Source organism: Phyllobates terribilis, unplaced genomic scaffold, assembly GCF_046119375.1.
Source record: "Phyllobates terribilis strain yellow unplaced genomic scaffold, ASM4611937v1 Scaffold_11__3_contigs__length_659146591, whole genome shotgun sequence".
NCBI lineage: Eukaryota > Metazoa > Chordata > Amphibia > Anura > Dendrobatidae > Phyllobates > Phyllobates terribilis.
Genome location: NW_027362771.1, coordinates 392,177,581 through 392,204,657, shown reverse-complemented (window position 1 = coordinate 392,204,657; position 27,077 = coordinate 392,177,581).

Sequence of the window (27,077 nt, the reverse complement as noted above, 5' to 3'; positions counted from 1 at the left end):
AAGCAATTGCAGACACCTGTGCTAATTACTTTGGCAGGTGTGTCCAATGAAAGGCAAGACTACTTAAGAAGGCTGTCTCACATTATTAAGCAGCCTACATTTTCTGCCAAAATGGGAAAGAAAAAGGATGTGTCGGCTGCTGAGAAGCAACAAATTGTGGAGTGTTTAGGTCAAGGCATGACTACAATCAACATTGTGCGATGATCAGGATGAAGTGTCTTGGCAATCAAGAAGTATGTAGCTGATTCACAGTACACACGTGTGCGTGCTGATAAGGGCAAATTGAGGACTCTTTCCTACAGGCAATTACGTCAGGTTAAAAGAGCAGCGGCAAAAAAGCCTTGTCATAGCAGCAGACAAGTTTTTGAAGCTGCTGATGCCTCCAACGTCCCCCGAACAACAAGATGCAGGGTCCTTCAGAGGTTTGCAGCTGTGCATACGCCATCCTGTCGACCTGCTCTATCCACTTCACACAAGCAGAAACGGCTCCAGTGGGCTAAACATTACATGAAGACTGATTTCAAAACTGTTTTGTTCACGGATGAGTGCCGTGCAGCGCTCGATGGTCCAGATGGATGGAGTGGAGGATGGCTGGTTGATGGACACCCCACGCAAACACGGCTACAGCGCCAACAAGGAGGAGGTGGAGTAATGTTTTGGGCTGGAATCATGGGGAGAGAGATTGTCGGCCCCTTTAGGATCCCTGAAGGCGCTAAAGATGAACTCCATAATGTATGTGGATTTTCTCAAACAGCACTTCCTGCCATGGTTCAAGAAGAAGAACCATGTATTTCACAGCAAGATCATTTTTTTGCATGATAATGCACCATCTCATGCTGCACATAAAACATCTGCATCTCTGGCTGATATGGGCATAAAAGGGGACAAACTTATGGTGTGACCCCCATGCTCCCCTGACCTCTACCCCATTCAGAACCTCTGGAGCATCATCAAAAGGAGTGTCTATGATGGCGGGAGGCAGTTCACATCTAAGCAACAGCTCTGGGAGGGTATTCTGTCCTCATGCAAAACAATTGAAGCAGAAACCATCCAAAACCTGACAAATTCAATGGACGAGAGAGTTCAGAAGCTCATTTCGAACAAGGGGTCCTATGTGAAAATGTAACATCACCTAGAATAAAGTTTTGAGTTGAAAACTGTTTGATTTCAGTTTCTAATAACCTGCTAATGCTTATAATTTCAAAAATGACATTTTTTTTGGTCTTTATTAAAATGAAAAGGTTGATCGAAAAGTTTGGGGGATCTAAGAGTGTGGCAACCCAGTAGTCATGATTACTTCGAATTCTGACAATATGAGGGTCATGCTGCAGGTAGTGCAGCAAGAAGGCACTTATGTGTCTTGCGTATCTCGGAGCCCCAAAATTATTTTCCAGGCTAGATGCAGCTAAAAATTATTATTAATTTTAAATCTGGTGGAGCTTAGTATAGATGGCCTAATAGGATCAGTGCTGCACACTGCTACAAAGCCCAAATTATTTTCCAGCCAAGATACAGATAAACATGATTAGTAATTTTAAATCTGGTGGAGCTTATTATAGATGGCCTAATAGAATCAGTGCTGCACACTGCTACAAAGCCCAAATTATTTTCCAGCCAAGATACAGATAAACATGATTAGTAATTTGAAAGCTTAAAACGGTTGGTAGGGTGATTTTAACCAATCATCAAGCTTTTACTCTCCCCAGGATGACACAGGGGTAGAAAAGTCGTTTCGGATCCATGATTTGTTCATCTTTATGAACGTGAGTCTGTCTACATTATCAGTGGAGAGCCACGTGCGCTTATCTGTCAGCACACCACCAGCAGCGCTGAACACATGTTCAGACAGAACGCTGGCTGCGGGGCATGACAAGATCTCCAAGGTGTAAGTGGCTAGCTCCGGCCATTTATCCAGATTGGAAGCCCAAAAAGAGCAAGGGTCCAGTGACACAGTCATGGCTTCAATGTTTACTTGGAGATACTCCTGTACCATCGTCTCTAGGCGTTGACTATGTGTCAGACTTCTTGTCTCCTGTGGCCTTGCAAAGGATGGGCTAAAAAAGTGGTGAAATGATTCCGCAAAATTGATGTTACCAGCAGATACTGTGGTTCTGTTACGGTTTGAGTGCTGAACACTTGACGGTTCCACGGTTGGCAAGTTGGAACTGTGAGATTCACTACGTGCACCACTGGTGTTTTGTGGAAAAGCACATGTAAGATTCTGCAACAGTCTCTGCTGATACTCCTGCATGCGTGCATCCCTTTCTATGGCAGGAATAATTTCGGCAAATTTACTTTTGTACCGGGGATCTAACAGTGTGGCAACCCAGTAGTCAGGATTATTTCTAATTCTCACAATTCGAGGGTCACGTTGCAGGTAGTGCAGCAAGAAGGCACTCATGTGTGTTGCGCATCCAGGAGCACCAAGTCCCTGTTGTGTTGGTGGCGAGGTAACAATCATGCTTCCTTCCTCTGTCCTCTCCCCCCAACCTCGCACAACAGAAATGTGATCAAGGTCTCCCTCATCTGATGAGTCTTCCATCAGTTCGTCCTCCACTTCTTCCTGGGCTCCTGCACCTTCCTCACTAGTTTGGCTGCTACCATGCGCCCTGGTAAAACCATCTCCCCCACCCTCACATGCCTGCCGCCTTGGTGCTGCCGACCGTCTGGACCTTGCAGATGTTAGCCCTTCCGCATACAACTCCTCCTCCTCTACTTCCTCCACCTCCTCTTGTGCAACCACCTGACTACGAATTCTGTTTAACATGTGCTCCAGCATGTAAATCACCGGAATAGTCATGCTGATTATGGCATCGTCAGCACTAAACATCTTCGTCGCCATTTCAAAACTGTGCAGAAGGGTGCATAGGTCCCTGATCTGAGACCACTCCTCCAGCGTGATTTGCCCCACCTCTGGATCTCGTTGGCCCAGGCTATACGTCAGAACGTATTGCACCAGGGCTTGTCGGTGCTGCCACAGTCGCTGCAACATGTGCAGAGTTGAATTCCACCGGGTAGGCACTTCGCATTTTAGCCGGTGAAGTGGCAGGTCCAACGACTTCTGTAGAGATGTAAGTCGCTGAGCTGCGGGATGCGAACGGTGGAAGTGAGCACACAGCGACCGTGCCCTCTGCAGAAGGCCATCTAGTCTGGGATAGTGGGCTAAAAATTGCTGTACAACCAGGTTCAACACGTGAGCCATACAAGGCACGTGTGTGACATTGCCCCGGCGAAGGGCCGCACCCAGGTTTGCAGCATTGTCGCACACGGCCTTCCCTGGTTTCAGGTCCAGTGGAGACAACCATTCATGAAATTGGTTCTCCAGAGCTGACCACAACTCCTCAGCTGTGTGACTCACATTTCCCAGACATTTCAAAGTAAAAACCGCCTGATGACGTTGAGCCCTACTGCCAGCATAGTAAGGAGGTGTGCAGGATCCCTTCTGCGCAGTTAGAAAGCTTGTGGCATGACCAGACAGGCTTTGGGTGCAGGTGGAAGACCGAGAGGAGGTTGAGGAGGCAGAAGCAGTGGAGGAACTTTGACATAAAGAGGACTGACGCACAACTCGTGGGGACGGCAAGACTTGGACAGCAGCCCCTTGTCCTGCTGTCACCATAGTTACCCAGTGCCCAGTCAGCGACATGTAACGCCCCTGTCCATGCCTACTCGTCCAAGTGTCTGTGGTGAAATGCACCCTGTCACACACAGAGTTTCTCAAAGAAGCAGTGATGTTGTGTGCGACATGCTGGTGGAGCGCAGGCACACCTTTCTTTGAGAAGTAGTGCCGACTGGGAATCTGGTACTGGGGCACTGCGACGGACATAAGGTCTCGAAAATCCTCTGTGTCCACCAGGCGGAAAGGCAGCATTTCTGTAGCCAAGAGCTTGCAGATGGTGAAATTCAACCTCTTAGCTTTCTCATGGCTAGGAGGAAATGGTCTTTTACTTATCCACATCTGAGGGACCGAGGGCTGGCTATTGTGCTTAGACGGGGTTGATAAGGGTGTCCCCGGCAAACTGCCGGTCTGTGAGGAAGATGCAGGCGGACATGTTAGGTTGCCTTGATCCAAAGGTGGTGCTATCGATGTCGGACAGCGCTCAACACCAGCTGGTGTTACCACCTCCAAAGAAAATGATGACCTGCCAATCACGCTGGCTGTTGCGGGTAAAGAGGTGGCAGGTCTGCGCCCCAAAACAGGTGTGACTGCTGTCCCCCCAGTCACAGAGGTTGAAGAGGCCGCGGATGCACAAGATATGGCAGACGGTGGTTGGCCCGGCCGGCTAGGCCGCATTGTAGCACACTGAGCTTCCCACTGCAACTTATGCTTCATGTCCATGTGCCGGTTCATGCATGAAGTACTCAAACTATGTATTTTTTGGCCTCTACTTAGCTTTTGCTGACAAATGTTACAGATAACACGAGTTGGGTCATCTTTATCGATCTGAAAAAATGCCCAGGCTATGCAAGGCTTAGCACCCATGCGACCTGAAGAGCCACCACGACTTGTGGTGAGAGACAGAGTTGTGTTTGAGGATGCAGTTGTTGACGTGCTTCCAGTACTACGTCTCTGTCCAGGAAGGCGCAACCTGACCTCATTGTCACTAGCATCTTCCTCCACCTCCTCTGCTGACCTCATCTCTTGGCTGACTGTGGATTGACAGTAAGTGGGATCTCCAACCTCATCATCATCACCCTGTGTGTTATCACACCCGTCGTCCTCAGAGCCAACCTGTTCCTGCCCTGACAAAAAACTAAAGTTGTCGCTCCAATCAGGTATTTGAGTCTCATCATCGTGTTCCTCATTGTCTCCACCAACAGGAGTTACAGTTTGGGAATGAGGGTCTACATTATGGTCAGAACCTTCTGCGTCTGGTCCTGGATCCGACTCATAAAGATTCTGGGCATCAGTGCAGTTCATTTCCTCGTCTGGATTCACAGAAGCGCTGGAGTCGACCTCTGATTCCCAGGCTATAGTATGAGTAAACAGCTCTGCAGACTCAACCATCTGTTCTACCTCATACTCAGACGGGCAGCTGGAGATTTGGGAGCTGTGAGGAAGCAAGTGCGATTGGGGTGACACCTTTGAGGACTGGAGTATTTGTGATGTTGAAGTTGATGTGGAGGAGAGCCCACTTAAAGGAGCACTTGATATCCGTTGAAGCACCTGCTGTTTTTGTGCCTCATCTGGAATTTGTAGCTATTGGCGTGGCCGTAAGAAAGGGATCTTATCACATTGTCCGCTAAAAGAAGTAGACATTTTAGTTTGGCTGGAAGATGGTCTTTCTTCTGCAGATGTTACTGTTGCTTTAACACCTACCCCACAGACACAACCTTTTTTCCCCTTCCCAACACGCCTATTCCCCTTTCCACCAGCAGCAGCCCTTTTTCCACTCATTTTGGTGGTTAACTAATTCACGACTCTGGAGTTGTTTGCACAAGAAAACAATGGATGGGAACCGAGCAGAGCTGAGTGGCCAAACTGTGGTATTAGGCCAAAACTATTGGCTGGGTTAGATGGAGAAAAAAATTATATTCGATTTGCAACCTGATGGAGGTCAGTATAGATGGACTAATAGAACAAGTCCCACACACAGCTAGAAGCCCAAATATTTTTTCAGAGGTAGATGCAGAAAAAAAATATATTCAGTTTGCAACCTGATGGAGGTCAGTATAGATGGACTAATAGAGAAAGTCCCACACACTGCTAGAAGCCCAATATTTTTTCAGAGGTAGATGCAGAAAAAATATATATTCAGTTTGCAACCTGATGGAGGTCTGTATAGATGGATTAATAGAACAAGTCCCACACACAGCTAGAAGCCCAATATTTTTTCAGAGGTAGATGCAGAAAAAAATATATTCAGTTTGCAACCTGATGGAGGTCAGTATAGATGGACTAATAGAGAAAGTCCCACACACTGCTAGAAGGCCAAATATTTTTTCAGAGCTAGATGCAGAAAAAAATTATATTCAGTTTGCAACCTGATGGAGGTCAGTATAGATGGACTAATAGAACAAGTCCCACACACAGCTAGAAGCCCAAATATTTTTTCAGAGGTAGATGCAGATAAAAATTATTTTTAATTTGCAACCTGATGGAGGTCAGTATAGATGGACTAATAGAGAAAGTCCCACACACTGCTAGAAGGCCAAATATTTTTTCAGAGCTAGATGCAGATAAAAATTATTTTTAATTTGCAACCTGATGGAGGTCAGTATAGATGGACTAATAGAGAAAGTCCCACACACTGCTAGAAGGCCAACTATTTTTTCAGAGCTAGATGCAGAAAAAAATTATATTCAGTTTGCAACCTGATGGAGGTCTGTATAGATGGATTAATAGAACAAGTCCCACACACATCTAGAAGCCCAAATATTTTTTCAGAGCTAGATGCAGATAAAAATTATTTTTAATTTGCAACCTGATGGAGGTCAGTATAGATGGACTAATAGAGAAAGTCCCACACACTGCTAGATGGCCAAATATTTTTTCAGAGCTAGATGCAGAAAAAAATTATATTCAGTTTGCAACCTGATGGAGGTCAGTATAAATGGAGGAATAGAACAAGTCCCACACACAGCTAGAAGCCCAAATATTTTTTTCAGAAGTAGATGCAGATAAAATTTATTTTTAATTTGCAACCTGATGGAGGTCAGTATAGATGGACTAATAGAGAAAGTCCCACACACTGCTAGAAGGCCAAATATTTTTTCAGAGCTAGATGCAGATAAAAATTATTTTTAATTTGCAACCTGATGGAGGTCAGTATAGATGGACTAATAGAGAAAGTCCCACACACTGCTAGAAGGCCAAATATTTTTTCAGATCTAGATGCAGATAAAAATTATTTTTAATTTGCAACCTGATGGAGGTCAGTATAGATGGACTAATAGAGAAAGTCCCACACACTGCTAGAAGGCCAAATATTTTTTCAGAGCTAGATGCATAAAAAAATTATATTCAGTTTGCAACCTGATGGAGGTCAGTATAGATGGACTAATAGAACAAGTCCCACACACTGCTAGAAGCCCAAATATTTTTTCAGAGCTAGATGCAGAAAAAAATTATATTCAATTTGCAACCTGATGGAGGTCAGTATAGATGTACTAATAGAATGATGCTATGCCCAAAAGATTTTACTTCACTAGGTGCAGTAAAAAAATTGGTATTCTATACACAGGTGGTATATCTTGCAACACAGATAGGCTACTCCACTGACTAACACACTCTGCAATAGGCCAAAAAGGATTAGCTTTGCTAGATTCAGCCAAATGCTGTGAATAAAAGTTGCACAGCACTGGCACAGACCTGCCTGGCAAAAACTGATAGGAACTGATGTAACCTAGTCCTGAAAAGGACTGCAATTACAATTAGTCTTTACTCCCACAATCTATCTATTTAAGAGCACAGACCTGCCTGATAAAAGTCGTAGGAAATGCTGTAACCTAGTCCTTAAAAGGACTGCAATCACAACTATTCCCTACTCCCAAGCTATCTGTAGATTTGTGCGAAAATTGGCTTGAAATTAACAAGGTATAGCGCACACAGCAACAGCGGTGCCGTCTAACACACAGCTGCAGCAGTGAGAAAATGGTGGCGACGGGGAAAATGGCTTGGTCTTATAGGGCACGGACATGTGACATACACTGCCAATGACACATGCCCTTGCTTGTGTGAAAAACAGCAGTTCGCTCCATGTGTGCGCTGCTAATAGGCTGACAGACTGCACCTCCCCACTGCAAATGCGGGAAAGAGAAAAAAAAATGGAGATCTTCATTATTCCTGCAGAGATCCATCCCCTGCCCCTCCCCCCACCCCGCTGTACACTCAAACTGCGTATTAACATTAATTTTCATCATTACTGAGAAAAAATCCAGTTATGATTTTGGTGCACGAACAGTTATCGAACATAACCTCGAACAGCCGAATTTTTCTCAAATCGTTCGCGTTCGCCGAACGGCTCGAACACCGCCCAAAACAGCTCGAATTTGAGATTGGCGAACAGTTCGAGTAGAACAACGCTCATCTCTACTTACCACTATACTTATTGTTGTGGACAGCCTGGGCGCCTGACAGGTTCCCTTTAAACTTCTTATGCTTATTTAAAGGAATCTAAGGGATATGGACATCTCAGAACGGGTTTGGGACAAAGTTTGTTGACTGGTTCTGTGGAGAATTTTGACTAACTTTGGTCACATTAGATGCAGAAAAGATGCAGAAAATTTTACACAACTGCCACAATTGTGTGATTATGACCCACAGTTGAAAACAAAGAATATTACATGGTCAGTAAAGTAAAGAAAAATGTGTTATTGATATATTCTATTAGCCACAAAAACAAATCAGCAGGTCGATCTTTATTCTTTCTCTGCTCCCTAATATCCACTAGCATGGTGATCAAGTCCTTTGTGGCTAAATGCTTGGCAACATGTTATTTGGTGGTCAAGTCCTTGGTATCTAGCTACATAGTCACTGTCCATGGTTCTTTTAACAGTAGAGAGGGAGACAAGGGACGGACATACCATTGATTCAACCTGTGCAGTCACACAAGGGCCCAAAGAGTAATGGTGCCAACTTTTACCCCAAAGCAGGTGGGATTGTGCATTATGATGAGCTATTAAATTGTAAAGGGTCCATATATTGTTCTTGCCCTCTTCTGTCTGTGTCCGCTCCTGAGTGAGACAATTGAGTTGCTTTTCATACTTTTTTTGGCAGGCACCAAGATATTGTGGACAATATAACAATACTTTAAATCACACATGCAGGTTTTTGTGGCAGATTTTGGTGCCATTTGTGTGCCAAACACTAGTATAGATAGAAAGGAGAGAGTATTCCTCTTCTTAATAAACATTTCCTTATATTTGGATGTACTCTTATTGTTGGCTTAAAAAAAAACACTTTTTTTCTAATTCCAGCCACACATACTTATGCATTGTTTTGTTGTTGGACAAATATAGTAAATTAATGATATGATTATAAATTCAGTAAATGTTGCATGAATTCCAGAATATCTGCTCAAATATGTTACCATTGCTTCAAATACATCTTTCTCTGTGACACTTCTTTATTTTGAAGTATAAGGAGGTTTGCTAAAAAGCCAAAATACATCGAAGCTCTTGCTATTATTTGGGGTTCTTTTAGAGGAAATGAGTGTCTGCTATCAGGAGGACCATTATTTATTGCACCGCACTAATCCTACACTTAGCTGAAAGCAGCCTAGTCATCATATACAGCTGCTTCCTATACTTTCTCAATCCACCTTTGTTGTGAACAGATGAGCCTCTGCATTGGTCTGCTCACTTCAGACACAACAATCGGTGCAAGTGCTTTGTTAGGCTTTGTTCAGAGGAGATCAGTCAGTGCTTTATGATATTGACATCTCCGCAGTGAGCCAGTGCAGCAATTGCTCACCTAAATGAAATGCAATACACTCTGGTTTGCCTCTGTGATAGTATTACTAAACGACTTACCAGAATGTGATTTAGGACTCATTTTACATGCCATAAATAATAAAAAATACTCACACAAATAATAAAAAATACTCCTGAAAACCTTCAATAAAACAATATTTCATTTAAAAAGTTAATTAACTTCTTTTTTGGTCAATGAGCAGGATTTGTTTAAACTTTATGACTGAGTTTGATCTTATAACGATGTTATTAAAGGAGTATTTAAAACAACATCAACATCCTCATAGTCCTTTTTATTTTTTAACCAAAGACAGAGGCCGGCTAATGGGCAAAACATTTTCAAAAGGGGTTTTCTCAAGTTGTGTGCTGCTGAATATTGACAGTTCAAACCAGTGGCATGGTTTCGGCACTGGTCCAAACTGTGTTCTCTCCAAGGCAGTGAGCAGAGGCAGCCTTGCCGTTGCAGCATTTGAGTAGTAAGGCGGACTGAAGCTGGCTAGAAAGCATCGCGAGCAGATTGTAAAGCATAGAGCCTTTTCCTGCTACGCGATCCTTAAAAAGGTTGTCCAGTACTTTTAAAAATATGCCAATGTGTTTTAATGATAAATAGAAGCTTCTTTCTAATTACCTCCTGGTGCTGACGTCACATCAAGTGAGGCGTGACTCAGCGCTGGGATCCCCATGGTGGCTGCTGGGTTGTGGGTGGGGTTATTCCCCGCATCACAAACAGTATCCACCGTGTGCTTTCCCAATGAATGGGGACAGGGAGAGCACGCGGTGGATGCCGGGTGTGATGCGGGGTAACCCCGCCCACAACCCAGCAGCCACCTGTGGAACGTGGAAGAGGGACCTTCAGCTGCAGCCTGGACTTGTTGTGACGTCAGCGGATGTCAGAGCCGGCTGCAGCCGGGGGTCATGTGCTGCCTGTGAGCGGACACCGATAGCGCCGCTCACAGGCAGAAACAGCACCAGGAGGTAATTAGTAAGAAGCTGCTTTTTATCATTAAAACACATTGGCATATTTTTAAAAGTACTGGACAACCCCTTTAACTAAATAACTTGCTTAGCTGTGACTACATGGGGTAAATTGTAATGTTATTTATTTTTACAAGTACTTTGCAATTTTACCTATTTATGAACGTGTGCCAACCACTTCATCTGTAGGTTCCAAGACCTCAATAAAGTTGTGCAACTTATTGACTGTAGTGAAAAATCTTTGACAAGCATTTAGGTCTTAAATATCCACATGTCATAGTAGAAAAAAAACTCCTTCTGCTTTGGGACCTACTCAAGAAACAATTTAGCTTTTACCAAAAGGTGTTTGCATGGATGACAGTGCATCTGATGAGTTTACTGGTGGGTGTTTTAGTGCAAGAGTGGGGGAAGTTTGCAGATGCCAGTTGGCTCTGGATGTCTGGATTAGTAAATGAACTCTTGGCTCAAGTTGCAAGACTGAGCATTGGCTGAATGTATCAGTACTTGACCCTGGACAGCTGGCACAGTTTTCTGCAATTTATGAAACATTAAAATGCTCTTTGTTTTGCACAGTAATTTGGAACATTATATATTATGATGGCCTTAAATTAGTGATAACATTTTATATTTTCCAAATTAAAATACTGTAGATAATGTCATATAATGTCATATTTTGAATAGAGATGAGCGTATTGATCCACGGAGGATCAATTCGGAGTCAAATATCCTGAAATTAATGGTTTCATATGAATTCAAACATTTTGAGATTTAATTAGCGGTTTGCAAAAAAACCCCACGACCAACACCATTTCCCACACTGTTAAAGCTTCAGAGAGTGGGCTAACTTCGTTTTCATTGCCTCCCTATAATTCCCCACAACTATAACATCTTAGGGATTATAATACTTTGTACAATAATGGTCAGTACCTAGGTCATCTGAGATCAGAGGCTTCCAGTACAGCACTTTCCATACAGCAAGGTATGTATCTCCAGAGTCACTGGTTAAGAGCAGGGTTCTCTCTCTCCCTTTTCTGTATATTGTAAGCTCTTATGATTAGTGGGATCCTCAATCTCACTTTCCTGTAGAGTGTAAGCTCTTATGGTCAGCAGGGTTTACTCTCTCCTCTCCACTATGTGTATTTTTCGAGCAATTACAAGCTTTCCAGGGTTATCTCTCTTGCCTGTAAAGTGTAAGCTCTTGGGTCCTCTCTTGCCTGTAAAGTGTAAGCTCTTATGATCAGTGAGGTCCCCTCTCTCTCTTTGCAGGAAGCAAACATACTGCAGCTAATGAGCTGCTAGTTCTTGAAGTTTACATGTTGGAAGCAGGGAAAATTATCAATTGTATGAATCTGAGTAGCTCTGGCAATGGGCAAAATGTGACTAGATCAGACCATCTTTAAAACTGTAGGTCTTGTGGAGTCTTCCCAGTATGTAAAAAATCCAAAGCAAGTCCTATAATATAAAAAGATTAATCATTATTATAGCATGTAAAGTTGCACAGATACAGTCAATGCCGAAAGTGTTGGCATCCTTGAAATTGTTCCAGAAAATAAAGTATTTCTCCCAGAAAATTATTGCATCTACACATATTTCCTTCCTGTGTATTGGAACAGCCCAAAAAAATAGAGGAAAAAAGGCAAATTGGAAAATTTCTTACAAAACCACAAAAATGGGCCAGACAAAATTGTTGAATTTTGGACCTCTCTTCTTTTACAAAGTGCTCCAGGTCTCTCAGCAGCAACTTTAAGATCTCTCCACAGGTGTTCAATGGGATTTAGATCCAGACTCACTGCTGGCCACTTCAGAACTCTTCAGCACCTTGTTTCCATCCATTTCTGGGTGCTTCTTGAAGTATGTTTGAAGTCAATATTCTGCTGGAAGATCTATGACCTAGGACATAAAACCCAGCTTTCTGACACTGGGCACTACATTGCAACCAAAAACCTTTGGTATTCTTCAGATTTCATGATGCCTTGCACACAGTCAACGCACCCAGTGCCGAAGGCAGCAAAACAACCCCAAAACATCTTTGAACCTCCACCATATTTGACTGTAGGTACGGTGTTCTTTTCTTTGTAGGTCTCATTCCATTATCAAAAAACAGTAGAATGATGTGCTTTACCAAAAAGCACTATTTTGATCTCATCTGTCTACAAGACGCTTTCCCAGAAGGATTTTGGCTTACTCTTGTACATTTTGGCAAACTACAGTCTAGATTTTTTATGTCTCTGTGTCAGTAGTGGGGTCCTCCAGGGTTTCCTGCCATAGCGTTTCATTTCATTCAAGTGTTGACAGATATTTCGCACTGACACTGATGCACCCTATGCCTGTAGGACAGCTTGAATTTCTTTGGAACTTGATTGGGGTTGCTTATCCACCATCTGGACTATCCTGTTTTGCAACCTTTCATAAATTTTTCTCTGCTGTTCACATCCAGGCAGATTAACTACTGTGCCACAGGTGGTAAACTTCTTGATTATGTTGTGCACTGTGGACAAAAGAACATCAAGATCTCTGGAGACAGACTTGTAACCTTGAGATTGTTGAAATCGTTCAACATTTGTTGTTCTCAAGTTCTCAGACTCTTTCTGTTTTGCATGCTTAGTGTGGTACACACAGACACACAATGCAAAGATTGAGTCAACTTCTCCCCTTTTTATCTGGTTTCGTTTGTGATTTTCATATTGCCCTCACCTGTTACTTGCCACAGGTGAGTTTGAATGAGCGTCACATGCTTAAAACAAAGTTGTTTTGCCCACATTTTTAGAAAGGTGCCAACAATTTTGTCCGGACCATTTGGGGGTTTTGTGTGAAATTATGTCCAATTTGCCTTTTTTTTCTCCGTTTTTTTGTGTTGTTGCAATACACACAGAGGAAATAAACTTGTATATAACAAAACGTGTTATTGCAATAATTTTCTGTGAGATAATTCATTTTCTGGAACAATTTCAAAGGTGTCAACACTTTCGGCCATGACGATATTTTAGAACAACATATAAGCACAACATAAAAATTACAATCAGGTAGAAGCAGAAGAGCAGCATGTATCAGGCTATGGCTGTATGACTTCAGAGATGACAGATGAGTTCCTGGAGGCTTCTCCCCACCCGCTGTCCTGGTGTGATAGGTCTCTCCCTATACATGCACATAAGGCGAGACCTGTCACTCTGGGGCAGTGAGATGGGACAAGTTACCGGGACACCCCTGTCCGACTACTCTCTTGTGCGGCTCAGTCCTGTGCGGCTATAAAATTATGTTTCACAGCGTTTCAGAGTTTCAGAGTTAAACCTGTATTGCTGAAATTATATAGCCAGTGTCTGATACATACTGCCTGTGGGCTTCATAGGAGACTGTGATATTTGCTAAAAAATGTAAATGAAACATATTTGGTATTGCCATGTCCATAAAAGTCTAGTAGATCAAAATATATAATTAACCCAATCAGTAAAAGCTCTAAAAAGAAAAAAAAATGCCAAAAATCTAAATTTTTCAGTCATGGCAACTCTGAAAAAATATGCAGCAATAAGCGACATTGTATCTATTCCAAAATTTTATCATTAGAGCCATTAGCTCATTACGGAAAAAATAAACTCTCATATACCTTTATCAGTGTAAAAATTAAAAATTATAGGCAGCACAAGCAATTATTTTTTTCACTACTTAAAAAAAAACTATGCAAGTTTGGTTTTGCCATAATTGTAATGACGTGGTCTTTTTTTATCCTACAATCAATACTGTAAAAGCAAAACCCAAAAATAAATTGAGGAATTACGTTTTTTTCCCACAATGTCACCACGTCTACATAAAAAAGTTATGTCTGTTGGAAGAAAGGGAGGAAAAAACAAAAGCGCATAAATGGAAAATGATCTGGTCAAAAAAGGGGTAAAGAGTTGTAAAGCTCTTTTCAAAATACTCTCAGGCTTTTTAGAACTAAAAATTTCTGAAAATCTAGTGCTGAACATTTGCTTGATTTACTACAACCATTCCCATGCTGCTCATTACCAAGAGAGTGTGTTACAAATGGTGCATGCATATTTCACAGTAATAGCAAATATCGATGAACGCAAGCTATATCTAATTATAAAATAACAACTCCTACCAAATTCTTCAGTGTTCTACCTGTGAGATGTGTAGGACTTTGTGATATTTCCAAATAATTTATTGAACAGCTAGAGCACCAACATCCTGTGTAGTAGGAAATAACAATAAAAATCTTGGTTTGATGCTGAAGATCAAATTTGGGAGTTGCCTTGTAATCTTTGACACAAAGAAATCAATTGTGAGAAGTCAGTGGTGGATCAATACATAAAAGCAAACGATTATCATCTTTTCATTCCAAATGCCTTATGTTTCCTGTTTCCGCATGCACTGAAGGAGCAGGAAGCCACAGAAGTGACTCCATTTAGCAGAGAGAGATGTTCTTCTACTTCATCCAAGCTCCTATTAAGTATATACAAAGTGAATTTAATTCTTCTGGTCCCTTAAATGATTTTTCTACATGTGCACCTTTAAAAGAATATTAAAGTAACTGACTGTAGTAATATTCTATGATATTCATGTTAAAAACATATAACTAAACTGAAAACACTGTATGAACTACAACATCCCAAACTTGCAATTTAAAGTCATAAAAAGAAAAAACATTTTTTGGGAAAATGTAAACAAATATACCTTTTTGTACGCCATAACATTTATGTGTTAATAATTTATGTTGATGCAATATAAATTCAGTATTTAAACAAAAATACATATTATTGTTACCATAATAAGATATAAGTCATAAAAGACATAATAAGTCATTATTATATACAGTTAGTGATGAAAATGCAAACACGGTTGATCATGATATAAAACATAAGTAATCAACAAGAAACTACAATTAGCAATGAAGCAATGCAGATACAATTGAAGTGTAAAATTTTACGTTTAATTGAAAGAGTTGACCAAAAATATCCTGTGAAACGTTTAGGAATTGCAACCATTTTTCTAGTTCAGGGGCTCAAAATTAATTGAAAAAATTTACTTTATCGTGAATGTCTGGTCTAGAATGACAAGTCTGCAATCACTCTGTATGGCTGCAGACTTGTGAATCCTCCCAGCGCACAAACTCTGCGCTGCAAGTATTTGTCCAGGTTCTGCTCCAGGAACGGCAGTCAAGTATGTGACATTCATACCCCAGGTCAGAACTCATCTAATGGGCGCAGCCTTGCTCAATACACTTCTATTGAGTGAGTCTGCGCCCCGTACGGAGCTGTTGCCTAGTAGCATCCACAGTATCAGTGTGGTTCTGCCTAGCAAACAAGGCAGGGGTAGAAGCAGCATGTTTAAGCATGAATGTGACAAGGACAGAACAGTGCAGAAGAGACGTCAATAAAGCACTTTGTGGTGACACAATCTGAGGAATAATATGGTGGATAAATGCACTTGTTATGAATTGGACTTATAGCATCATTTGCACAACGGTTCAAAGTTTATTTTATCAACAATAAAGATGTGTTTGAAGCTAGTAATGTATGGTTGAACTTATGTTTAACTACCCTACCCATTAATGTTTGGTGATGACAATAGAAAAGCAAATAAATTCAAGTGGAATTGAATTCTATGTAAATTTTGCAAAAATCCACATTTGCTAAATGCAGATTTTTTTGTAATTTGCTGCTGTGTGGACTTAGCTTTTGACACTTTTCTGAGTCATAAATGGCCATCAAAAATTAAAAAAAAAACTAACATTCACTTTACTAGCCCCCTGCTTCTCCCCGCCCCATCTTCTGATCCCCACCACTCACACTGAAATCCCCTGGTCTTTCACACTGAGCTGGGGCAACAAGCCCTTATGAAGCCGGAAATTATTCTGCACATACGATTGCAAGGCGATGGCACACGTCGTGACGTTATGACCTTCCATGCGATTCTGGATAGGTGACCATTGAGGTGAGTATAAAGACTTTTTTATTTTTTACATGTTATGTTTATTATGCTCTGGGGTCTCAAGAGGCCCTAGAACATAATTATGGACATTAAAATTGCAGAGAATAAGTTTGAAATGAAAATCCACGCGGATAGGTAAATTTAAATTTTGCCTTATCTGCTCATCTCTAGTAGAGATGAGCGGTGTTCGACTAGAACTGTTCGCCAATCTCAAATTCGAGCTGTTTTGGGCGGTGTTCGAGTTGTTCGACGAACCCGAACGATTTGCAAAAAAATCGGCTGTTCGAGATTATGTTCGATAACTGTTCGTGCACCAAAAGCGTGTCCTGCATGTCTGGCGCTATTTAGAGCACCAATCATGCAGGGATTGTCTGCCACTCACTGTAATGCCACAGCCATGGTGGTTGTGGCATTACAGTGATTGCCCAAATCGATGGGAACAGTGCCAACAGTGAAACATGAAAAGCCGGCAATTCAGCAGCGGCATACACCGGTACCCGACAATTTAGAACCGAAAGAATAGAGCTTCACACATAGATTAGATAGATATAAACATGTCAGCCACATATATACGAAGTACAGTGAAAGTGCTGCTTACTGTACTTGTCATTTAGCGTAAAGGATTTATCAAAAAAAATAATAGTGTTTTCATGCACTGTCTCTTTAAAAAAGCCGGCCGGCAATTCAGCAGGGTACCCGACAATTTATAACAGACAGAATAGAGCTTCACACATAGATTAGATAGATAGAAACATGTCAGTCACATATATATGAAGTACAATGACAGTGTTGATTACTGTACTTGTCATTTAGTGTAAAGGATTTATTAAAAAAAATAATAGTGTTTTCATGCACCAGTCTCTTTAAAAAAGCCGGCCGGCAATTCAGCATCTGTACCCAACAATTTAGAATAGAAGGAATAGAGAATCACACATAGATTAGATAGATAGAAACATGTCAGTCACATATATATGAAGTACAGTGACAGTGTTGCTTACTGTACTTGTCATTTAGTGTAAAGGATTTATTAAAAAAAATAATAGTGTTTTCATGCACCGTCTCTTTAAGAAAGCCGGCCGGCAATTCAGCATCTGTACCCGACAATTTATAACAGACAGAATAGAGCTTCACACATAGATTAGATAGATAGAAACATGTCAGTCACATATATATGAAGTACAGTGATAGTGTTGGTTACTGTACTTGTCATTTAGTATTAAAATAAAGGATTTATTATTAAAAAAATTGGCGTGGGGTTCCCCTTAATTTTAGGCTCTAGCGGAGGTTAAGCAGACGGCTGGGGCAGATGTTTGAAGCCTGGGAAGGGGGTAATACCCACGGAGCTTCCCAGGCTACTAATATCAGCCTCCAGCTGAACACATAGCTTTTACTAGCTATTAAAATGGGGGACCCCCCCAAAAAAATGACGTGGGGTCCCCCCTAATTTAATAGCTAGCAAAGGCTAGGCAGACAGCTGGGGGCTGATATTAATAGCCCAGGAAGGGAGCCATGAATATTGGCCCCCTCCCAGGCTAGAAACACCAGCCGTCAGCCGCCCCAGAAATGGCGCATTCATAGGATGCGCCAATTCTGGCACTTAGCCTCGCTCTTCCACGCTGCCCTGGTGCGGTGGCAGGGGGTAATAGGGTTGGGGTTGATGTCAGCTTATAATGCCAGCTGACATCAAGCCCAGGTTAGTAATGGAGAGGCGTCTATAAGACACCCCCATTACTAACCCCATAGTAAAAGTAAAAAAAAACACAAACACCCAGAATAAAGTCCTTTAATTGAAATAAAGACACAATCCTTTATTGTTCTAAATTAAACCATACTTACCGTCACGCCCATTCCAGCTGAAGCCAACGATCTCCTGCAATAAAAGAAAAATAATAAAGCAACCTCATCCTTACCTTTCCATGGTTCCCACGACAGCTTCAGCTCTGCTACATCGAGATGACAGGCTGGACCGCAGCAGAACGCTGCCATCCAGCCTGTCATCCCGCAGACACTGAGAAGCGCAGGCATGCTTGCGCTCTGCAGTGTCTGGCTGTGACGGCATCCAGATGAGCCGAGTTCATGTCCAATGAACTCGGCGCACCTCATGCACGTCACTGACAGCGTGGGAGAATTCTCCTGCACTCAGCACTTCAGCGTGAGAATTCTCCCACGCTGTCAGTGACGTACATGAGGTCAGCTGAGTTCATTGGACATGAATGAGCTCACCTCATGCACTTCACTGACAGCGTGGGAGAATTCTCACGCTGAAGTGCTGAGTGCAGGAGAATTCTCCCACGCTGTCAGTAACGTGCATGAGGTGCGCCGAGTTCATTGGACATGAACTCGTCTCATATTTATGCCGTCACAGCCAGACACTGCAGAGCGCAAGCATGCCTGCGCTTCTCAGTGTCTGCGGGATGACAGGCTGGATGGCAGCGTTCTGCTGCGGTCCAGCCTGTCATCTCGATGTAGCAGAGCTGAAGCTGTCGTGGGAACCATGGAAAGGTAAGGATGAGGTTGCTTAATTATTTTACTTTTATTGCAGAAGACATTGGCTTCAGCTGGAATGGGCGTGACGGTAAGTATGGTTTAATTTAGAACAATAAAGAATTGTGTGTTTATTTCAATTAAAGGACTTTTTTCTGGGTGTTTGTGTTTTTTTAAAATACTTTACTAGAAATTCATGACGGTCATGTCTAATATTGGCGTGACCCCATGAATTTCGGGCTTAGGGCCAGCTGATAATGCCAAGCTGGCCCTAACCCCTTTATTACCCAGTGAGCCACCGCACCAGGGCCCTGGATGAGTTGGGTACAGCGCCAGAAGATGGCGCTTCTATGAATGCGCCATTTTCCGGGGTGGCTGCGGACTGCATTTTGCAGCGGGGGGGACCCAGAAAGCTTGGGCCTCCCTGCGCTGCAGATTCCAGCCCCCAGCTGCCTAGTTGTACCTGGCTGGACACAAAAATAGGGCGAAGCCCCACGTATTTTTTTTTTTTATTATTTCATGAAATTCATGAAATAATTAAGAAAAAAAGGGCTTCCCTATATTGTTGTGTCCGGCCAGGTACAAATAGGCAGCTGGTGGTTGGGGGCAGCCCGTTCCTGCCTGCTGTACCTGGCTGGACACAAATATAGGGCGAAGCCCCACGTCAATTTTTTTTTTAATTATTTCATGAAACTAGATGGTGGCCCGATTCTAACGCATCGGGTATTCTAGAATATGTATGCGGCAGACCCGACGCAATCAGCAGAGTGGTGTTTAAATTTGGCGCCAAAATCGCTGACTGGTCGCGGCCAGCAACCGCGACCAATCAGCAAAGCGGTGTTGAAATTTGGCGACTATATCGCTGATTGGTCACGGCCGGCGGTCACGACTAATCAGCAGAGCGGGGTTTAAATTTTGCGCCAATAATGCTGATTGGTCGCGGTCGCGACCAATCAGCAAAGCGGTGTTTACATTTTGCGTCAGTAATGCTGATTGGTTGCCGTCGCAACCAATCAGCAAAGCGGTGTTTAAATTTGGCGCCAATAATGGTGATTGGTCACGACCGCGGCCATTCAGCAGAGCGGGGTTTAAATTTGGCGCCAAAATCGCTAATTGGTCGCGGCCGGCAACTGTGACCAATCAGCAGAGCGGGGTTTAAATTTGGCGCCAATACTGCTGATTTGTCGTGGCCGGCAACCGTGACCAATCAGCCGAGCAGTGTTTAAATTTGGCGCCAATACTGCTGATTGGTCGCGGACGGCGACCGCGATCAATCAGCAGAGCGGTGTTTAAATTTGGCGCCAATAATGCTGATTAGTCGCGGCCGGCATCCGCGACCAATTAGCAGAGCGGGGTTTAAATTTGGTGCCAATCTCGCTGATTGGTCGCGGCTGGAGTCCGCGACCAATCAGCAGAGCGTTGTTTAGATTTGGCGCCAATCTCACTGATTGGACGCGTCTGGGGTCCGCGACCAATCAGCAGAACGTTGTTTAAATTTGGCGCCAAGCTCGCTGATTGGTCGCGGCCGCTATTTAAATGTGGCGCCCAAATCGGTGATTGGTCGCGGGCAGCGTCCGCGACCAATCAGCAGAGCGGTGTTTAACTTTAGCGCCAAGATCACTGATTGGTCGCGTGCGGAGAGCGCGACCAATCAGCTAATCGTATTGGTGAGGACCGGGGAGCGCCGCTGCCTGGTTGGATACTTCCGCTGCGAGAACCCGGGACATGAGCGACTGGTCGCAGCAGAAGTATCCCGACCCGCAGCTCCGCTCCCCGGTCCTCCCTTGACACCCTAGCCGCTGATGTCCCCACAGTATCCGCATGGTGTTACAAAGATCCGGACATTTGTGTTAAAAATCGCTGATTGGTCGCTGGCGCTGCCAGCGACCAATCACCGATTTGGGCGCCAAATTTAAATATCGGCCGCAACCAATCACCGATCTTGGCTCCACATTTAAACACCGCTGAGCTGATTGGTCGCCGACGCTGGGCGCGACCAATCACCGATTTTGGCGCCACATTTAAATAGCGTCCGCGACCAATCAGTACAGCGGTGTTTAAATGTGGAGCCAAGATGGGTGATTGGTCGCGGCCGATATTTAAATTTGGCGCCCAAATCGGTGATTGGTCGCGGGCAGCACCAGCGACCAATCAGCGATTTTTAACACAAATGTCCGGACCTTTGTAACACCATGCGGATACTGTGGGGAGATCAGCAGCTAGGGTGTGAAGGGAGGACCGGGGAGCGGCGCTGCGGGTCGAGATACTTCTGCTGCGAGTACCCGCTCATGTCCCGGGTTCTCGGAGCGGAAGTATCCAACCAGGCAGCGCCGCTGACATCCATGCGGCTAGGGTGTGAAGGGAGGACCGGGGAGCGGCGCTGACATCCAATTGGTCGCGGCCGCTATTTAAATGTGCCGCACAAATCGGTGATTGGTCGCCGTCTTGACCGCGACCAATCACTGATCTTGCCGCCAAAGTTAAACACTACTGTGCTGATTGGTCGCGGACGCTGCCCGCGACCAATCACCGATTTGTGCGCCAAATTTAAATATCAGCCTCATGCACGTCACTGACAGCGTGGGAAAATTTTCCTGCACTCAGCGCGAGAATTCTCCCACGCTGTCAGTGACGTACATGAGGTGAGCCGAGTTCATTGTCGGCTCATCTGGATGCCGTCACAGTCAGACACTGAGGAGCGCAAGCATGCCTGCGCTTCTCAGTGTCTGCGGGATGACAGGCTGGATGGCAGCGTTCTGCTGCGGTCCAGCCTGTCATCTCGATGTAGCAGAGCTGAAGCTGTCGTGGGAACCATGGAAAGGTAAGGATGATGTTGCTTTATTATTTTTCTTTTATTGCAGGAGATCGTTGGCTTCAGCTGGAATGGGCGTGATGGTAAGTATGGTTTAATTTAGAACAATAAAGGATTGTGTCTTTATTTCAATTAAAGGACTTTATTCTGGGTGTTTGTGTTTTCTTTTAACTTTGACTATGGGGTTAGTAATGGGGGTGTCTTATAGACGCCTCTCCATTACTAACCTGGGCTTGATGCCAGCTGGCATTATAAGCTGACATCAACCCCAACCCTATTACCCCACTGCCACCGCTACAGGGCAGCGTGGAAGAGCGAGGCTAAGTGCCAGAATTGGCGCATCCTATGAATGCGCCATTTCTGGGGCGGCTGACGGCTGGTGTTTCTAGCCTGGGAGGGGGCCAATATTCATGGCTCCCTTCCTGGGCTATTAATATCAGCCCCCAGCTGTCTGCCTAGCCTTTGCTAGCTATTAAATTAGGGGGGACCCCACGTCATTTTTTGGGGGGGGGTCACCCATTTTAATAGCTAGTAAAGGCTATGTATTCAGCTGGGGGCTGATATTAGTAGCCTGGGAAGCTCCGTGGGTATTACCCCCTTCCCAGGCTTCAAACATCTGCCCCAGCCGTCTGCTTAACCTCCGCTAGACTCTAAAATTAAGGGGAACCCCACGCCAATTTTTTTTAATAATAAATCCTTTATTTTAATACTAAATGACAAGTACAGTAACCAACACTATCACTGTACTTCATATATATGTGACTGACATGTTTCTATCTATCTAATCTATGTGTGAAGCTCTATTCTGTCTGTTATAAATTGTCGGGTACAGATGCTGAATTGCCGGCCGGCTTTTTTAAAGAGACAGTGCATGAAAACACTATTATTTTTTTAATAAATCCTTTACACTAAATGACAAGTACAGTAAGCAACACTGTCACTGTACTTCATATATATGTGACTGACATGTTTCTATCTATCTAATCTATGTGTGAAGCTCTATTCTGTCTGTTATAAATTGTCGGGTACAGATGCTGAATTGCCGGCCGGCTTTTTTAAAGAGACAGTGCATGAAAACACTATTATATTTTTTAATAAATCCTTTACACTAAATGACAAGTACAGTAAGCAACACTGTCACTGTACTTCATATATATGTGACTGACATGTTTCTATCTATCTAATCTATGTGTGAGGCTCTATTCCTTCTTGTCTAAATTGTCGGGTAGCGGTGTATGCCGTTGCTGAATTGCCGGCCGGCTTTTTTAAAGAAAGCGTCTTCTGAGCAGTTTGTCAGCTTTTGGACACCTTTGAAGGTGTTTTCTATGTGTTTCTATGTGTTTTTGTTTGCCTGCCATTGGTTTTAACGGTGTTCGACGGTGTTCTAAGGTGTTCGACGAACAGTTCGACGAACAGTTCCTCGAACATCCCGGTGTTCGACGAACCGAACCGAACCCGAACACTACGGGGGTGGCTCAACACTAATCTCTAGTGATGGATGGACCCCTATTCGGGTCCGGCGGGTTTAGCCAAATATCTATTAAAAGTTCTGTTTGGGTACCAGAACAGTACCCGAACTCCATTCATATGAATGGGGGGCCCAAACATCCGTGGTTTTCTACACTGTCATTTGTGTGACAGCGCAGGAAATAGGGGCTCTGATCGGCGGTAACATCATTACTGCTGGTCAGAGTGCTGCGGGATCACGCAGTCAGATGTCAGCTGTGACTTGCGGTATAAACCATATCACTGGTTACAGGCATCGGCTGATAAGAAACTACCAAATATTCCCTGGCTATTAATAACAGCTCACCGCTGTTATACAGTTAGGTCCATATATATTTGGACAGAGACAACATTTTTCTAATTTTGGTTCTAGATATTACCACAATGAATTTTAAACAAAACAATTCAGATGCAGTTGAAGTTCAGACTTTCAGCTTTCATTTGAGGGTATCCACATTAAAATTGGATGAAGCGTTTAGGAGTTTTAGCTCCTTAACATGTGCCACCCTGATTTTAAAGGGACCCAAAGTAATTGGACAATTGACTCCAAGGCTATTTCATGGACAGGTGTGGGCAATCCCTTCGTTATGTCATTCTCAATTAAGCAGATAAAAGGCCTGCAGTTGATCTGAGGTGTGGTGCTTGCATTTGGAAGGTTTTGCTGTGAAGTAAACATGCGGTCAAAGGAGCTCTCCATGCAGGTGAAAAAAGCTATCCTTAAGCTGCAAAAACAGAAAAAACCCATCCGAGAAATTGCTACAATATTAGGAGTGGCAAAATATACAGTTTGGTACATCCTGAGAAAGAAAGAAAGCACTGGTGAACTCATCAATGCAAAAAGACCTGGGCGCCCACGGAAGACAACAGTGGTGGATGATCGCAGAATAATCTCCCTGGTGAAGAGAAACCCCTTCACAACAGTCAACCAAGTGAACAACACTCTCCAGGAGGTAGGCGTATCAATATCCAAATCTACCATAAAGAGAAGACTGCATGAAAGTAAATACAGAGGGTTCACTGCACGGTGCAAGCCACTCATGAGCATCAAGAATAAAAAGGCTAGACTGAACTTTGCTAAAAAAACATCTAAAAAAGCCAGCACAGTTCTGGAAGAACATTCTTTGGACAGATGAAACCAAGATCAACCTCTACCAGAATGATGGAAAGAGAAAAGTATGGTGAAGGTGTGGTACAGCTCATGATTCAAAGCATACCACATCATCTGTAAAACACGGCGAAGGCAGTGTGATGGCTTGGGCATGCATGGCTGCCCGTGGCACTGGGTCACTAGTGTTTATTGATGATGTGACACAGGACAGAAGCAGCCGAATGAATTCTGATTTATTCAGAGCCATACTGTGTGCTCAGATCCAGCCAAATGCAGCCAAACTGATTGGTCGTTGTTTCATACTACAGATGGACAATGACCCAAAACATAAAGCCAAAGCAACCCAGGAGTTTATTAAAGCAAAGAAGTGGAATATTCTTGAATGGTCAAGTCAGTCACCTGATCTCAACCCAATGCATGTCACTTGTTAAAGACTAAACTTCAGACAGAAAGGCCCACAAACAAACAGCAACTGAAAACCACCGCAGTGAAGGCCTGGCAGAGCATCAAAAAGGATTAAACACAGCGTCTGGTGATGTCCATGAGTTCAAAACTTCAGGCAGTCATTGCCAAGAAAGGGTTTTCAACCAAGTACTAGAAATGAACATTTTATTTACAATTATTTAATCTGTCCAATTACTTTTGGTCCCTTTAAAAACTGGGTGGCACATGTTAAGGAGCTGAAACTCCTAAACCATTCATCCAATTTTAATGTGGATATCCTCAAATGAAAGCTGAAAGTCTGAACTTCAACTGCATCTGAATTGTTTTGTTTAAAATTCATTGTGGTAATGTCTAGAACCAAAATTAGAAAAAGTTGTCTCTGTCCAAATATATATGGACCTAACTGTATTAGCGTTTACTGGCTAGATTACGGGGGGACCCCAGAAAAAACTGACATAGGGTCCCCCTATAAGTTCTAATCAGCAAAGGATAAATGGACAGCTGTGGGCTGATATTAATAGCCAGGGAGTAGGCCAAGTATATTGGCCCCCTCCAAAACTAATAATATCAGCCCTCAGCTGCCTCAGAAATTGCGCATTAATAAGATGTGCCAATTCTGGCACTAAGCCTCAGCTCTTCCCACTTACCCTGGTGTGGTGGCAAGTGGGGTAATAGGGTTGTGGTTCATGTCAGCCTTGTATTGGCAGCTGACAGGAAGCCCAGGGGTTAGTAATGGGGAGGTGTCTATTAGACATCTCCATTACTAACCCCATAGTAAAAGTTTGTAAATAAATACACGGTATGTAAAAAATCCTTTATTTGGAATAAAAGTCCACATGGTTTTACTCATTTATTTAAAAATAAAAAACACAGTTATACTCACCTAGCGCCTAAGCTCTGAAGCCATTGCCCCACGTAAAAGCAGAAAACAAAAAAACAAATTCATACTCACCTAACGCCTAATCCCAGAAGCCATTGTCACCTGTAAAAAAAAACAAACAAAAAAAAAACCATATCCCTCACCTGTCCTAAAGTGATGAAATGATCCATAGTGTTTCACACTTTGGAAGTGCATTGAGGTGAAGGGTACATTGCTGGAAAAGGAAGAAAAAAAAAAACTCTTTAAATCTCTTAGTTTGCGAGTGTGAACAAGCTGCGTGTGTCCGGAGCGTAAGTGCGAACGAAAGTAAGTGTGTGACTTGTTTTTCAGTGACTTTGGATTCAGGGAGTTTGGAAGGGAGGACTTAGGACTGAATTGCTGACTGTATTTCATTCTTTCTTTACTTTACTTAATTAATCCACCTGACCTACTTATCTGATTCCCCCGTCCATACTTGATACTTAACTGATCCCACGCCGATATCTAATTGATACACTTGCACATCCCTAATTGATCCCCGTCCATACACCTATATATAAGTAATTGTGTTTTGTACTTGTATATATATACTGACTGTATCCCCATATTTAGAATGACGTCCATTTTGGCCGGAGCCGTGCAGTGTACATCTTGCGCAATGTATGCATTCCGTGAGCAACCGCTCGAGGATCCATACTGCTGCGAGAGATGTGAGCATATCGTGCACTTGGAAGCCCAAATTCTGGATCTAAGTGCTCAGATAGCGGTACTGAGGAGCATCGACAACATGGAACGGAGTTTGCTGCTCACCGAGCAGACACTCAATGGGTCAATACTGGGGGTGAAGCATAGAGGGGAAGTGCAGGCTGAACAGGCAGGGAGCTGGATAACAGTTAGGAGGGATAGAGGGAAGAAGTATAGGAAGGCTGGTTCAGAATCGGCATTATTGGAGCACGACAGATCCTCTGACCGCCGGGGGAGTGTATGCTCCAGTAATGAGGGGGAGGGGGGAAGTGTAGGGCAGGCAAGACAGGTTCTGGTAGTGGGTGACTCTATTATTAGGGGGACAGACAGGGCAATCTGTCACAAAGACCGGGATCGCCGAACGGTGTGCTGCCTCCCTGGCGCTCGAGTCCGGCACATCGCGGATCGGGTTGACAGGTTACTGGGTGGGGCTGGCGAAGACCCAGCGGTCATGGTCCACATCGGCACCAATGACAAAGTGAGTGGTAGATGGAGGGTCCTTAAAAATGATTTCAGGGACCTAGGTAGGAAGCTTAGGGCAAGGACCTCCAAGGTAGTTTTCTCAGAAATACTACCAATCCCGCGAGCCACACAGGAGCGCCAACGGGAAGTTAGGGAGGAGAATAAGTGGCTAAAGAGTTGGTGCAAGGCAGAAGGGTTTGGGTTCATGGAGAACTGGGCCGACTTCGTGGTCGGCTACAGGCTCTACCGTAGGGACGGGCTGCACCTCAATGGGGAGGGTGCAGCGGTGCTGGGGAAGAAGATGGCTAATAGGTTGGAGGAGTTTTTAAACTAGAGACGGGGGG